The sequence below is a fragment of the Eriocheir sinensis genome, chromosome 58 (assembly GCF_024679095.1).
Source record: "Eriocheir sinensis breed Jianghai 21 chromosome 58, ASM2467909v1, whole genome shotgun sequence".
Classification (NCBI taxonomy): domain Eukaryota; kingdom Metazoa; phylum Arthropoda; class Malacostraca; order Decapoda; family Varunidae; genus Eriocheir; species Eriocheir sinensis.
The window spans coordinates 1,391,007-1,405,895 of NC_066566.1; the positions used below are offsets into that span (position 1 = coordinate 1,391,007).

The 14,889-nt window shown below is 47.1% G+C and overlaps 1 protein-coding gene across 1 annotated transcript in view; it reads right to left on the reverse strand.

Annotated features, from left to right (window-relative positions):
- LOC126985022 (high affinity cGMP-specific 3',5'-cyclic phosphodiesterase 9A-like) overlaps positions 1-14,136 on the reverse strand; it is a 208,987-nt gene extending 194,851 nt beyond the window's left edge. The window contains exon 1 of the mRNA XM_050839262.1: positions 13,694-14,136. The gene's annotated coding sequence lies outside the window, so the exon portion shown is untranslated. The remainder of the gene's footprint in view (positions 1-13,693) is intronic.
- Between the last annotated feature and the right edge of the window lie 753 nt (positions 14,137-14,889).

Below are 14,889 nucleotides of genomic sequence, written 5' to 3' on the forward strand. Positions count from 1 at the left end.
AAACGCTCGCCGAGGCAGGTCACAGAGCGTGGGGGCGAGCCAGGAAACCCTAATCTGCCGCAAGATGGTTCCCACGGGCTGTTTAGGGGCGCGGCACGCGTGGTGACGTGCGCTGCCTCGCAACACTGTCGCGCCCTTCCCTTGGGACCCATAAGGCACCTTTCGGAGGGCTTTGAGTACTTGAGCATCACATCGTAAAGAACCGTGGCTTATCAGCTTCAATATACCCAAGATGAAATACAGGTCACTTAAACGCCCCCCTATGATATCGGTTCACTACTACGCTTTATACCTTCAATCCTGCTCAAGGGGCCAACTTCTCATTTTTAGTGGTTCTTCAAGTTCATCGCGTGATTGATGAGCACTCAAATCAGTCCCAAAGTGTGTGTGTGTGTGTGTGTGTGTGTGTGTGTGTGTGTGTGTGTGTGTGTGTGTGTGTGTGTGTGTGTTGCCATACAAAAGATTTTTTTTTCACTTTCGCTTGTGCCTCGATAATCGGCTTGTCAGGAGGATTCGCACCAGGATCCGCCCCTTCCCCCCCAGCCACCACCCGCAGCCGCCAAATGTCACTCAACCACTCCACCGTTAGTCATCCACAGCGACCACTGTTACCGATACGCCGCCAACACCTTTACTACTGGTACTGGTACGCCACCATCACCGTTACTACAAGCCCACCATGACACCACTACCACTGCTGTTACCCCTGCACCCCACCACCAAAACTACTACTATTACTCCTACGCATCAACCACTACTACTACTACTACAATACGGCACCACCACCACAACCACTGCAGTAACTCCTCCTCCACCACCACTAACTACCACTAACGTTACCCATACGCCACAACCACCACTACCACTGCAGTAACTCCTCCTCCACCACCACTAACGTTACCCATACGCCACAACCACCACTACCACTGCAGTAACTCCTCCTCCACCACTACTAACTACTACTAACGTTACCCATACGCCACAACCACCACTACCAACCAATCAACCACTCCTACGCCACCACCTCTAACCACCACCAACGCCTATCTTAACCACTAATACCACTATGCTCTCCACCCTCACCCCCCCACCCCCCCACACTTGCTACGGTAAAGGAGCGCCATGTCCCCAGCGAGCGTTTATGTGGAGCAACCAACACGACCACTGACCACCACGGCGTTACAACAAACAAAAAAAAGGTCGTTGTTGGTGGTGATGAAACTCGACTCGGCCGCCGCGACACAGGCGGGGCGGGGCGAGGGGCGCGTGCGTACACTCTCCCTTATCAAGGATTACGAGGGACCAAGTGGATGGCGGGGCCGGCCAGATAGTGAACAGCAAGGCGAGACAAGTAGGTAAGCCGATGGTGGTGGTAGTGGTCATCTCTCTCTCTCTCTCTCTCTCTCTCTCTCTCTCTCTCTCTCTCTCTCTCTCTCTCTCTCTCTCTCAAGGTCAGTCATTCGTGTAGCATCATTATGAATCTCTGACGCGGTGTCTGCCTCGCCGCATATTAACCGAGGCTACTGTGATCAGTGTGTGTGTGTGTGTGTGTGTGTGTGTGTGTGTGTGTGTGACCTTCGGTGCACTGTGGGCATGTGTCCAAGGCGCTACGCGCAACGTGGGCTGCGTCAGCAAGCCTTTGTAACACGGAGCGCCGCTGACGCCGGAGCAGAGCATTATGTGTGTCAACAAAGTAGTGTGGAACCACTTACTGCGTCAACACGGTGCGCCGTAACACTACCTCGCTGCGGGGCACGGAGAGGCGTCAAGAGTGCTTCGCGAGGAGAAATGTGTAGCCTCGTTCTCAGTACCGGAACGGCAAGCAGCGTAGTGTTTCCTTGCTTGAGCCTCTTGAGGCTGCGGCGGGGCCACATTCCTCTTTAAAGCTGTGTCGAGCATTATGTTGGGAACAGTGACCCTGACCCCTAAACGGCACACCCCTCTGTGAGCATATACACGCATACGCCCGCGAAAGCAAGCAACAAACACTAACAAGAAACCATTACACACACAAGTGCACTTGCATGCCCGCACACACATACACACACACACACACAATAAATAAATGAAGAACCACAAACAAATATAAATCTAAAGGCGCTAAATAAACAAGAAAATAAACAAGTACACACACACACACACACACACACACACACACACACACACACACACACACACACTTTACAGCTTCTCGGCGCGGGTGACATCACAGAGGAGCGGAAACAATACAAGCAAGGAGTGACTGTTGCCATGCGTGTTGCCCCTCACTGGGCTTTATTTACACAGTGTTGCGTACGCCGCCCTAGACGAACCACCCGCGAAACGAACGCTTTGCGAAAACAATTAACCAACAGCTAACTACCCTCATCCTGCGACCTCTGACGCGCACGACTGACTCAACTCACTTCTCCGAGAGGCCTTGAGAGTTACCTACTGCGCCGGTCTTGCAGTTAACCAAAAAAACACTCTCCCTGGACCTACACTACCCCCCCCTCGCCCCTCTCTACTCCCCTCCCTATCCGTAACTTGCCTGCCTACTGCGCCTCTCATGAACTTCAGCGTGAGGAAGAAAAAAAATGGAACTCACCTTGAACTAAAGTCTTCCTCTTCTCCCCTTTCTCATTCCCTCGCGCGCCCTCCCTTGCCGCCCCCTTCCTGCAGTATCGAATAAACAGTTAAGGAACAACACCTGTGCGAGGGGTGAAGGACGGATGCTTATTTGTAGATTAGCTAGAAGGTAAAAAAAGAATATATACATGAGCCTTAACTCTCTCTCTCTCTCTCTCTCTCTCTCTCTCTCTCTCTCTCTCTCTCTCTCTGTAACACCAAGGACCCACGTAAGCTACTGCACGAACTTTGAAGGACAAATTCGTATACGCAGATTAGCTTAAAAAAAACGATAACTTATGCCAAACTCCCTTCCCTTCTCCTACCCCCTCCTTTTTCCTCCTCTCCTCCCTTCCCCTACCCCCCTTCCTCATAATTCGACCCTGCCCTTACCGTGCTGACATGTTAAGTAATTAAAGAATACTCTCCTGCACCACGTTTGAAGGGCGAAGGCTGGCTTATGTACAGCTTAGAAGAAAAAAAAGCTACCTGGGCCTCAACAACTCTTCCTCTCCCCTCTCCCTCTCGTGTGTCCTCGCCTCCAGCCTGATATAACGTTAAATAGTTAAGGACTACTCCAGCGCCGAGTTGAAAGGACGGAGACTTGCCAATGTGCAGAACCGCCAGAAAACTTAAACACTGCCTGAGCTTCGACTGTTCCTCCTTTCCCCTCTCCCTCTCGTGTGTCCTCGCCTCCACCCCGATGTAATGTCAAAGCTACGAACAGTTAAGGAACATAATATCCAGACTGAGGGGCGGAGGCTTGCTTATGTGATGATTACCCAGGAAAATTTGATATGCCTGAGCCTTAACCCCTCCTTTTCCCTCTCCCTCTCACCCTGATGCGATGTCAAAGCTGCGAAAAGTTAAGGAACATTATATCAAAGACTGGAGAACGGAGGCTTGCTTATGTGTAGAATTGCCAGAAACTAGAACATTTAAACCTGCCTGAGCCTCGACTATCCCTCCTTTCCCCTCCTTCTCACCCTGATGCGATGTCAAAACTATGAAGAGTTAAGGAACAATATATCAAAGACTGGAGAACGGAGGCTTGCTTATGTGTAGAATTGCCAGAAACTAGAACATTTAAACCTGCCTGAGCCTCGACTATCCTCCATGCGATGTCAAAACTATGAAGAGTTAAGGAACAATATATCAAAGACTGGAGAACGGAGGCTTGCTTATGTGTAGAATTGCCAGAAACTAGAACATTTAAACCTACCTAAGCCTCGACTATTCCTTCTCTCCCGTCTCCCTCTCACCCCGATGTAACGTCAAAACTACGAAGCGTTAAAGAACAATATATCAAAGACTGGAGGACGGGACCTTGTTTGCCCACTCAGCGGTAGAGGAAATCGTCACAAAATGGCACTGGTCTACCCCCTTGCCCCCCCCTCCCCCCGGCCCCCCTCACCTGCCATCATTACCTTTACCCTAATCATGTAAAGTCAAGGATGCTGTTAATAACTGAGGAACGCTTTACCGGGTACAAAGGACAGGTGTTTTTTATGCTCACTCACCGCCACGCACTACACAAATTCGTCGCTTTATTGCACTTTCCTGTTTTTGTTTTGAACGAGAGAAAAAATAAAGCAAATGTCAAGAAAATTCGTCGCTTTATTAAATAAAGCAAATGTCAAGAAAATTCGTCGCTTTATTGCGCTTTTTTTTTTTTTTTTTTGAACAAATTCGTCGCTTTATGCTCTGTTTTGTTTTGAACGAGAGAAAAAATAAAGCAAATGTCAAGAAAAATCGTCGCTTTATTGCGCTTTTCTGTTTTTGTTTTGAACGAGAGAAAAAATAAAGCAAATGTCAAGAAAATTCGTCGCTTTATTGCGCTTTTCTGTTTTTGTTTTGAACGAGAGAAAAAATAAAGCAAATGTCAAGAAAATTCGTCGCTTTATTGCGCTTTTCTGTTTTTGTTTTGAACGAGAGAAAAAATAAAGCAAATGTCAAGGAAATACTAACATTCCTAGTTAAAGGTTGATTTTTTTTTTTTACAGTAAAGGTGACAGTTCAAGGGCGTAAAGAAAAATATTAAAAAAAAAGCACGCTACTTACTGCTCCTGAACAGAGGTCAAAGGAGGTCAAAGGAGTTCAGGATTATTGCCTTTTCCTCGCCAGTGTTGAAGGAACTACGCCTACAACGGAAATGGTTATCTTTTTGGTTAAGTGAGAATTAATACTGACAATTTAGAAATATCATTATGCCATGCAGATTTCAAGGAAGGATGTTTTCGTGCTTATTCGGCGTCACAGTGCAGAGGAACACATCACTATAATGACAAGGATTCTTCTGCTCCGAGAGAGAGAAGAGTCAAACATATACACCTGGGCCAGGTTTTCAGGGCGAATGCTTGTCTCCCACCTCAACGCCACATTGGTATAGTCCTTTGTTAGAGTGAAGAGCTGTCCTGATGTCAAATTATGGCCTCCTAGTACGCCAAGATGGAACGATGACGGCTTACGTGATTATTTAAAGTCCCAATGTGAAGGAGAACGTCTGTATAAATGCACTGCCTTCTTCAGTCCCGAGTCAAGCGCTGCCGCAGTGTTCAGTTCACGCCGTAGCCTCTTACCTGAACGAGAGCTTCCAACGTTGGAGAAATATATATTACTGCGCTGGAATCTTCCCGGAAAACAATGTAGTACACGGAAAGGCTTTATGGTTGGTATTATAAGACATTCTCGCTTCTCACATCACCTATTTCTAAAGGTCAAAGAGGAGGTCAGTCGGGTTCTTATGAGTGTTTCCTCAGGTTCACGGTACAGAAGAAGACTCACACTACCACCAGGGTCATGAAACTACCCCTGGAAATGCCCAAAACTCCTACGAAAGCCTTGTCAAATATGTGTTCTTGGGTGGCGTCTTGTAATGCGACCCTATGTGTTCTTTCGGTGCGTTTTGTCTTGGCATATGGATCAGACATGGACAGTAACCAACGATGTCTCTGGAGAGGAAACTGAAAAGTGGGAGGGAGAGACTGGTGCCGGGCATTACAATAACGGATAAGAGAATTGCAAGTGGATGAAACTAACAATCGTAAATGACGTAATACAGGCATTTAATATCAATAAATTTTAAGGAACGTTTGTATCGGAAGGAAAACTCGAGGCACAGGACGGCAGGGAATGCGATACAGTTATGCCCCGCAGAGGAAAGACAGGCTGCTGATGATGATGATGAATGTGTCGTTATGATCTGCCTCGCCACTCGCCTCTGCATGATCAGCTTGGAGAGAGGAAGGTCACATAACCCCAAGGTCGCCGACACACACACACACACACACACACACACACACACACACACACACCACTGCCGTATCAAGCCCTTCCCTCCACCTACCCTCCGCAGCTCCTACCGCTCCCTACCCCCCAAAAGCCCAGTTCTCTCAGCGTCAGAGCATTGAAAACTAAAATCCTTATTCTTTTACATTCTCCTCCTCCTGTTCCTCTTTTCCCTCCACTTTTTCCTCTGCTTCCTCGAACACACAGCCCATATATCTTCCTTTCGGTGAAAATTACGCTACTTCAGTTTCACCAAAGTTTGCCCTCCTCAGGATCCCCGGGTACCATTTATCGACCGGCCAGGACGGGAGGATGAATAGCCGGGTGGGCTGTGAGCCGACTGCCCGGGGGCGGAATGGAACCAGGCCTTCGTAGCTGTGTGCTATTCACAACACATAGGGTGCAGCAGCAGTAGTAGTAGTAGTAGCAGTAGTAGCAGTAGTAGAAGTAGTAGCAACGGTAAAAATAATAATAATAATAATAAAATAATAATAATCGTACTGCCACTACTATAACCACTACTATTATTATTACAACTGCTACTATTACTACTACTACTACTACTACTACTACTACCACCACCACCAGCCGGCAGCGTGGCGGTAGGCTTGTGGAGGCCTGCCCTTTATCAGTTTCTTGAAAGTCAACCCCAGCCGTCTCCCGGACTGACAATGACCATGCTGTACAATCATGGACAGCATCTGAGAGTAACTGAGACGCTACCTCTGTGTGAAGACTTACTAACTCCCCTAACCGAGCGTGCGGTGGAGGTGCAAGTGTTCTGCTCACACAAGGGCGCCTCACACACCCTTGATGAAACAAAGCCACACCTGAGATTACTGGGGATTGAGTCTTGTTATGACGTGCCATTGCTGGGCCACAATTGCATTTACAGATTAAATTGTGCTTCCTTAAAGTGGGTTGACCCGTCCGCTGCGATTGGCACGGATTTCGCCTTCACTGGTAGCCTGGTAACGTACACTCCCAGGTCTATCGCTGCCTCTGTGGTGGATAGTGGAGTGTTTCCCATGTGGTATCGGTGTGCTGGATATCTCCTCCCAAGGTGTAGGACTTTACATTTTTCTTTATTGAATTGTAGAAGCCACTTTTTGATCCACTCCTGTGGCTTGGTGATGTCTTCTGGTAGGAAATCCGCAGCCAAGGGGTTAAGGAATAAAAATGTTCGCAACCTTAGAATGTGAAACTAATGTGTCTGATCTAACTTGATAGCGCTTCTGAAACACTAATCACTACACGCAGAATACAGCAGCAACTTCACTTAAGGGGCTATTACACTGGGCAAATTTTCCGGGGATCTTCAGTCAAACCCCGATTTCCGCTGGCGTGGTTCTCATATTTGCGTGGTTTTCTGACGTGTCCACGATCTTCCAAAGCTACGGTAGATTTCACTGAAGGACGACGGTATTACTCACCATCTTCATCAGCAGCAATAACAAGAAACAATTGAGAACCACGTTAGCGGAAATCGTGGTTTGACTAAAGATCCACCGAAAATATGCTCAGTGTAATATCAAAGAAAAATAAACCTTAACATCAAAATTAATATTAACAAAATGAAAAAATACCAAGTGAGTCTGAGAGATCAAAGGAGCAAGAGAATGACCGGCTCCGACACGTCAACACAACCACAAGACAACCTCTGACCACGGCGGGAAGATTAAGCCATCAGAGTGACGCGCTAAGGTTGTGGACAGTCACGGCGGGCAGACTGATCGCATAGTTCACGAATAGTTTAGCTTACCAGGGAACGATCTGTCTAGCATTGCGCAGCTTCGAAACTCTAATGCGAGACAGGTATCGATACAGCGTATGTCTCATGTGTTACTTTGGGAGGTGGAAGGAGACGGAGGGAAGTTGAGACGAGGAGACTCAACAGACACGACCGAAACAGTATCTAGCGCATGTGTGATTGTTGAGGGAGAGAGGGAGAGAGACGAAGTGATGGTAATGAGATGAAACGAGCTAGGAGACTCAACAGACAAGATGGCTTCCATGTATCAAGACCCAATCAATGCATCCGATGAATAATTCTGGTGAAGGGGTGAGTGAGCCCAGCAGCTGTCTCCTTAAAATTGATGATGAACACACACACACACACACACACCGAAGCCTCGTTGCCCTCAAGTCCTCTACTCCGCCCTTCATTGTTTGCTCGTTAAATATCGTTATGGAGGAACTGTAATTGGTTTTCGCCTACTTTAATGTTTCATGTGATTTGGTTTCTTTTAATAACGTGAAAAAAATTACTCTTGGTCCACCATATTGATCATGCTAATTGATTTGGTTCGTTATACCTGACACTATCATGATTTCAACTAAGATCTCCTCCTCCTCCTCTTCTTCCTTCTTCTCCTCTTCTTCCTTCTCATTCTCCTCCTCTTCTTCCTTCTCCTCCTTCTATTCTTCTTCCTTCTCCTCCTTCTATTCTTCTTCCTTCTCCTCCTCCTATTCTTCTTCCATCTCGTTCTCCTCTTCTTCTTCCTTCTTCTCCTCTTCTTCCTTCTTCTCCTCTTCTTCTTCCTTCTCGTTTTCCTCCTCTTCTTTCCTCTCGTTCTCCTCTTTTTTTTCCTTCTTCCTCCTCCTCGTCCTCTTCTCTAACCATCCCCACATCCATTATAAGTGCAATTAACAGACAAGCTAATTCTCAGTGCCTCCTGTTCCACCTCTAATCATCAACTTTACCTTTAAGAACATGAGTTTGAGTGCGTGTCCCCTATGAAGCACCCCTCACCCCCTCACACCTCCCCGGCAATGACACACGACCATGGGCTGACGCTGAGGAATACTTGGTTGGCCTGTCACTTGTGTTGGGTTAAGGAGCTCGAGTTGAGTGCGTGTCCCCGTGTGAAGCATCCTGTCCATCTCCCCGCGACATGAACCTCCACTGAGTGATGCTTAGCTGTCAACGCGCATCCTGTTGTTTGGATATTTGTTGTTACAGAAGGCGAGGCTCTCAGTGGCGGATGAAGTGAAGCAAACCAGAATACCACATAGGCGTTATCTTGAAAATTAAATAGGTAGAGTATAGCTGACGGCGGAATAGTGAATGTTACCTTGAACTCTTAAAAGGTTATTACTCGTATATAACCGTATAGTTTCGCTTTCAGTGGCGGATGAAGGGAGACAAAACAGAACACCACATAACCGTTACCTTGAAAATTAAATAGAGTATAGCTGACGGCGGAATAGTGAATGTTACCTTGAACTCTTAAAAGGTTATTACTCGTATATAACCGTATAGTTTCGCTTTCAGTAGCGGATGAAGGGAGACAAAACAGAGTACCACATAACCCTTATCTTGAAAATTAAATAGAGTATAGCTGACGGCGGAATAGTGATAGTGTTACCTTGAACTCTTAAAAGGTTATTACTCGCTTTTAGTGGTGGATGAAGTGAAATAAAACAGAATACCACGGAGCCGTTATATCGAAAACTAAATAAATAAAGGCGACTGAACACATACAGACGCGGGAATAGTTGTTAACCTTGAACTTTTTTTTAAACAGTAATTACTCGTAACCGTATAAATTCACTAACCGAAATGATAGAAGTCGGTCCTGCAAGTGGTTGTGTGAAGGGGAACGTGAGGGGAGCGGGAACGTGAGGGGAGCGGGAACGTGAGGGGAGCGGGAACGTGAGGGGAGCGGGAACGTGAGGGGAGCGGGAACGTGAGGGGAGCGGGAACGTTATCAATCGAGCTGATGCAAAATTACAATGATTCTTAGGATAATAATTTGTGCGAATCCTCTCTCTCTCTCTCTCTCTCTCTCTCTCTCTCTCTCTCTCTCTCTCTCTCTCTCTCTCTATTTGTTTTCCTTTTACCTTCATTTCTTCTTTTTCTCATCCTCTAACTTGTCTTTGTTTATACCTTGACAGTTTCTCTCTCTCTCTCTCTCTCTCTCTCTCTCTCTCTCTCTCTCTCTCTCTCTCTCTCTCTCTCTCTCTCTCTCTCTTTCTCCCGGTAAGCATTAAGGCATCTACCGTTACAACTCAACATGCAGTGCTTTGGTCTGTAGAAGGGCGGCAGAGGGACGCTCGGGGCTTACCAATAACCCTCCCGACGTCACCTCTGACCGGCGAGGCTGAGACGTTTGAGAGAGGCGAGGACGTTTAGCAGCCTTTGTGGGATCCCCGTAAGCGGCTTTCCTCAACACGGCTCGGAGGCACAAGCTGCAACACGGGGCCAAAGTAGGCAGGCTTCCTGGTAGCACCCCTTGCATCTTTTGTTGTCAGAGTCATGGATGCTTTTCACTCTACCTTTTTAAACTGCATGACCCTCGCGGGTGTTTGAGCTTGTTTATATAAAAGTCGGTATGTTTGCACCTATGCGGGACCGTGACCAGGGTTAAGGTTTTATAACAAAGCCACGAAGGACGTCTGAATGAAAGAAAACAGCCATTCTAACCCGTCTCTTGCCACGTGAATGCAGCGATCTTCATGCAATGGACTCATAGCACATATTTCCATCTTGGGTATTCATGAAAACAATTAGAAAAGGACATGTCTCAGTGGCTACGAGACCGTGTGTGTGTGTGTGTGTGTGTGTGTGTGTGTGTGTGTGTGTGTGTGTGTGTGTGTGTGTGTGTGTTTAAAGCTAAATAAATAACGCCTCGCGATGATTCCTGTTTAATGATCAGTAATTGTAAGAAACTTGCCCCCCCCCCAAAAAAAAAAAGTAATCCTCGGTACTTTCCTCCTCTGCCGGAACTCCTGACCTCCTTCCCCCCTCCCCCCCCCTCTCCCCCGGTACACGAAACCGGCTCCTTACCACCCCCCCCCCTACGCGGCACCCCTTCCAGCCCACTTCCTTAATTAAGTTTCAGGTAAAGGAGTCAAGGTGGCGGGGGTCCTCTTAGGGGCCATTACTGCCGCCGCCTCACCCCAGGGGCTTTTATCACTGCTAACAACATCACGGAGTTGGAGAGCCTCGCTAATATCATTATCACTCCCGCCGGAGACGAAATTACCCGGAGCAGTGGCTTTACGGACATTGCAATCAGACTCTCTTCGGGAGATTACCAACGGGGATACGTAATACGACTTTCATATAATCCTTTTTAGTCTCCGTTACCTGTGTGTTGGGGTCATTTATAAGGAGTAATCGTTTTAGTGTCCGTCGCTAGTGTGTTGAGGTTGTAAGGGAAGCGTAATCGATGTCCCTGCTGTCACTCCATTCACGAGATTACCAACGAAGCACAGACTACGGCCTCTACAGAATCCTTTTTAGTCTCCGTTACTCGTGTGTTGGGGTCATTTGTAAGGGAAGCGTAATCGATGTTCCTCCTGTCATTCCATTCACGAGATTACCAACGAGGCACAGACTACGGCCTCTACAGAATCCTTTTTAGTCTCCGTTACTCGTGTGTTGGGGTCATTTATAAGGAGTAATCGTTTTAGTTTCCGTTGCTAGTGTGTTGAGGTCATTTGTAAGGGAAGCGTAATAGTTGTTCCATGTCACACTATTCTCCTTTCCTCTTTTTTTCCTTTTTAATCTCCGTTACTTGTGTTTTGGGGTCATTTTTAAGAAGTAATCGTTTTAGTGTCCGTCGCTAGTGTGTTGAGGTCATTAATGTCATTTTGTAAAGGAAACTGTATAATCGTTGTTCCTGTCACTCCAGTCGTGAGGTTACCAACGAAACACAGAAACCTATTATCCGTAATCTTTTAGTCTGCGTTACTTGTGTTAGTCATTTGTTAATTAAAGTATACTCGTTGTTCCTCCGGTCACACTTGTCATGATTACCAACGGGGATACAGAACGACCTATACATAATCCTTCTTACTCTTACCATTTATAGTGTGATAGTCACTTATAAGAAGTAATCGTTTTACTCTCAATTGCTAGAGTATTGGGTCGTTCAGTAAGAAGCAACGTTGCCAGATCATCGTACTCAGAGCATAGTATTTACCGGTTTCTGACGCCTAAATATTGCCAAGAAACATCAGGAATTAACTCTTTTAACGATAATTATAAGTGAATCTCCTTATTGGGGTCCACGAGGCAGTTTTTGAGTCGGAAGTCGGTAAATATAAGAGGCTGAGTACGACAATCTGGCAACGTTGGTAAGAAGTAACAGTTGTTCCCCTTGTCACACTATTTTCGTGAGATTACCAACGGGACACAGAGCACTACTTTTAGATAGTACTTTTTACTCTGTTACTAAGGTTGGTATTATATGACACTTTTGGTTCTCACATAAGCTATTTCTAAAGGTCAAAGAGGGGGTCAGTCGGGTTCTAATGAGTGTTTCTTTAGCTTCACGGTACAGAGGAAGGGTCAAACTACCACCAGGGTCATACAACTACCCCTGTAAATGCCCACAACTCCTTTGAAAGCTTTGTCAAATATGTGTTCTTGGGCGGCGAAATGTCTGATAATACGCCCGTAAGTCTCGTTGAGGTCGTTTAGTAAGGAAAGTATGATTATAGTTCCTCCAGTCACACTATTTTCGTGAGATTACCAAAGCGGCGCCGAACACGACCTTCACATAATTTTTTCTAGTCTCCGTTACTAGTGTGTTGAGGTCACTTATAAGGGAAAGTATCTGTTGTTCTCCCTGTTTCCTGACGACGTGACCTGCGAGCGTATTAACATTATACATTATTAATTGAGCAGGTGGTATATAAGTCTCTCTCTCTCTCTCTCTCTCTCTCTCTCTCTCTCTCTCTCTCTCTCTCTCTCACACACAACTACCGTTACTATCATTTATCTTGTCATGTCATTACTGCCATTACATTAGAGAGGATGTTAATACATACATAATTCAAAAGCACATTACCCGTGATGAAATATGAAAAACGTGCGTGTGTGTGTGTGTGTGTGTGTGTGTGAACAGTGGCTGGGAACTCTCACTTCCTCTGATAAGATGCAGCGAGTTCCACCCACATCCCTTCCATCTAGAGATTTCTCCTTCCTTCCCTCAGACCTTCAACCTTCCCCTTCTCCACCACGCAGCCGCTGTACTACATGCGTCAAAAGAATATAAACCCGTCTGCGATCATAGCTGGTACGCTGAAGACATTATTCAGCAATCAGGTCACCCCAGTCGGTCTGCAATATGTTACGATGAGAACAAATGAACGAACTGTGTGATGGTGCTTAACCCCACAAATACCAGTTCTGATCTCTCTCTAGCACTTGGGATACGCCCTCGTTTCTCTCCACTGCTACGATTCAGTCCACCCAAAAGTATTTTCGCGGTCAAAACTTTTAAAGAGTAATCATTATTTCTATATATTGACCTTCTAAGGCTAACAAATCATTAAACCATTAAAACTTGTCTGGATGTTGCCGCTGTGATAAGCCTACAACATATCGTTTACCCGCTCATTATCTTACTTTGTCCTCGGCATCTCCTCTATCACCCTGTAATAACGTAAGGAAAATGTTTTATATTTACATAGCTAGGATTTGTATGGTTATTATAACTGATGATAATTTACTTCTTCCCTTCGAGACTCGGATTTACCTTTCTTAGCAAGGTTCATTTCGCGTCCTGGTGAAGAGGAAGATGAGGAAGTAGAACAAGGAGATTAGTGTTGTAGCCCTAACACACACACACACACACACACACACACACTGAAGTTAATGACCCAGCAGGTAATTTATCCGATAGTTACAGGACGCGATGATTGACGAACCACCACCTCGCCCATCCAGCACCTGCGCAATGTCTCATTTGCCCCGCCGCGCACCCCCCAGGCATGTAACATCCTATTCATTCCCGCCGCGCGACCTTCCCCAGCTACGTAAGCCTCTAAGTCTAAGGGTTCCCACCTTGACAGTGACGTGACGTCAGGCTGTGGTTGGTCGCTCTGCCGCCGCCTTGCTGCTAGGCTCGTTCAGGGCCGTTGTTGCTGTGAGTGGAGCCGCCGCGTGTGTGTGTGGCCAGGCGAGGTGCCGCAGCGAAGCCTCACCCCACACAGCACACGTTCAAAGCAAAGAGCACACTCCCAGTTTGCCAAAACTTTATATATCCAGATCTAACTTCGATAAATAGTTGTTCCTTATAACACGATTACCACACCGGAGAAGCCGATCATTGCTGATGTTGACCCATTGCACAGCACTCTGGTCACTAACAACTGTCACGCGATACCTGGTCACTAGAGAGGATTTTACGGGTAAAAAGTTTGGCCAATGTCCCACGCAGTCCGAGAAACCAAGAGAAGGAGCGTGTCCCCTCCTCGTCGACAGTCCTCTGACAACTGACGCTGAGCACGCCTCCGCCAGGCCTCCACCACCACTCCGGGCACGTCGCGCGCCTGGCAGCCCCGCCGACACCGATGCCAAACTCCGATAACAGACTGAACCCCTCCCTGCCTGAGGCTCACCCAACATTAATTGCCTCCCCACAAGTTCGCCACAATGGGGGAAAGGCGAGTGAATCACTGATAAGAGGCAGGAAGTTGGGACAGGAAACCTCCCTATCAAATGGGAACTCGCGCACCTCTCCCGGTAATGGTGCCGCGCACACACCTGTTGGGCGGCGGGCCGGTGCCTAGTGGGCAGGTGTTGGGAGCAGTGCCGCCGGCCGGAGGTGAGGAGGAGGATGCGGCGGCCACTCACTGCCTCCACACTCACCGAGCCTCCATCAATTCCACCATGACCCTGCGCTGGACAGGCAGACATCCTTCTCGATAATGATCCTTCCATCCTTACACCCAACACCACCGCCTCATTTCCTTGTCTGAGAGGGGGAGGGGGGGGGGGGGGAACAAGGCACTATTTCCCTATCCTCTGTTCCTCCTATAATTCGTGTTGACGGCTCCCAACGTTCCACCGCTAACGTCATAAAGGAAACTAACATAACAAGGGCTTACTTATCACCACCTGACGTGCCCAGACGTGCTCAACTTCTCTCTCTCTCTCTCTCTCTCTCTCTCTCTCTCTCTCTCTCAAAAATTCTGTCATTATGCCTAGAAGGGTGTTATTCAACTCTCTTTGCACGGAAATTCTGCCATTATGCGCAC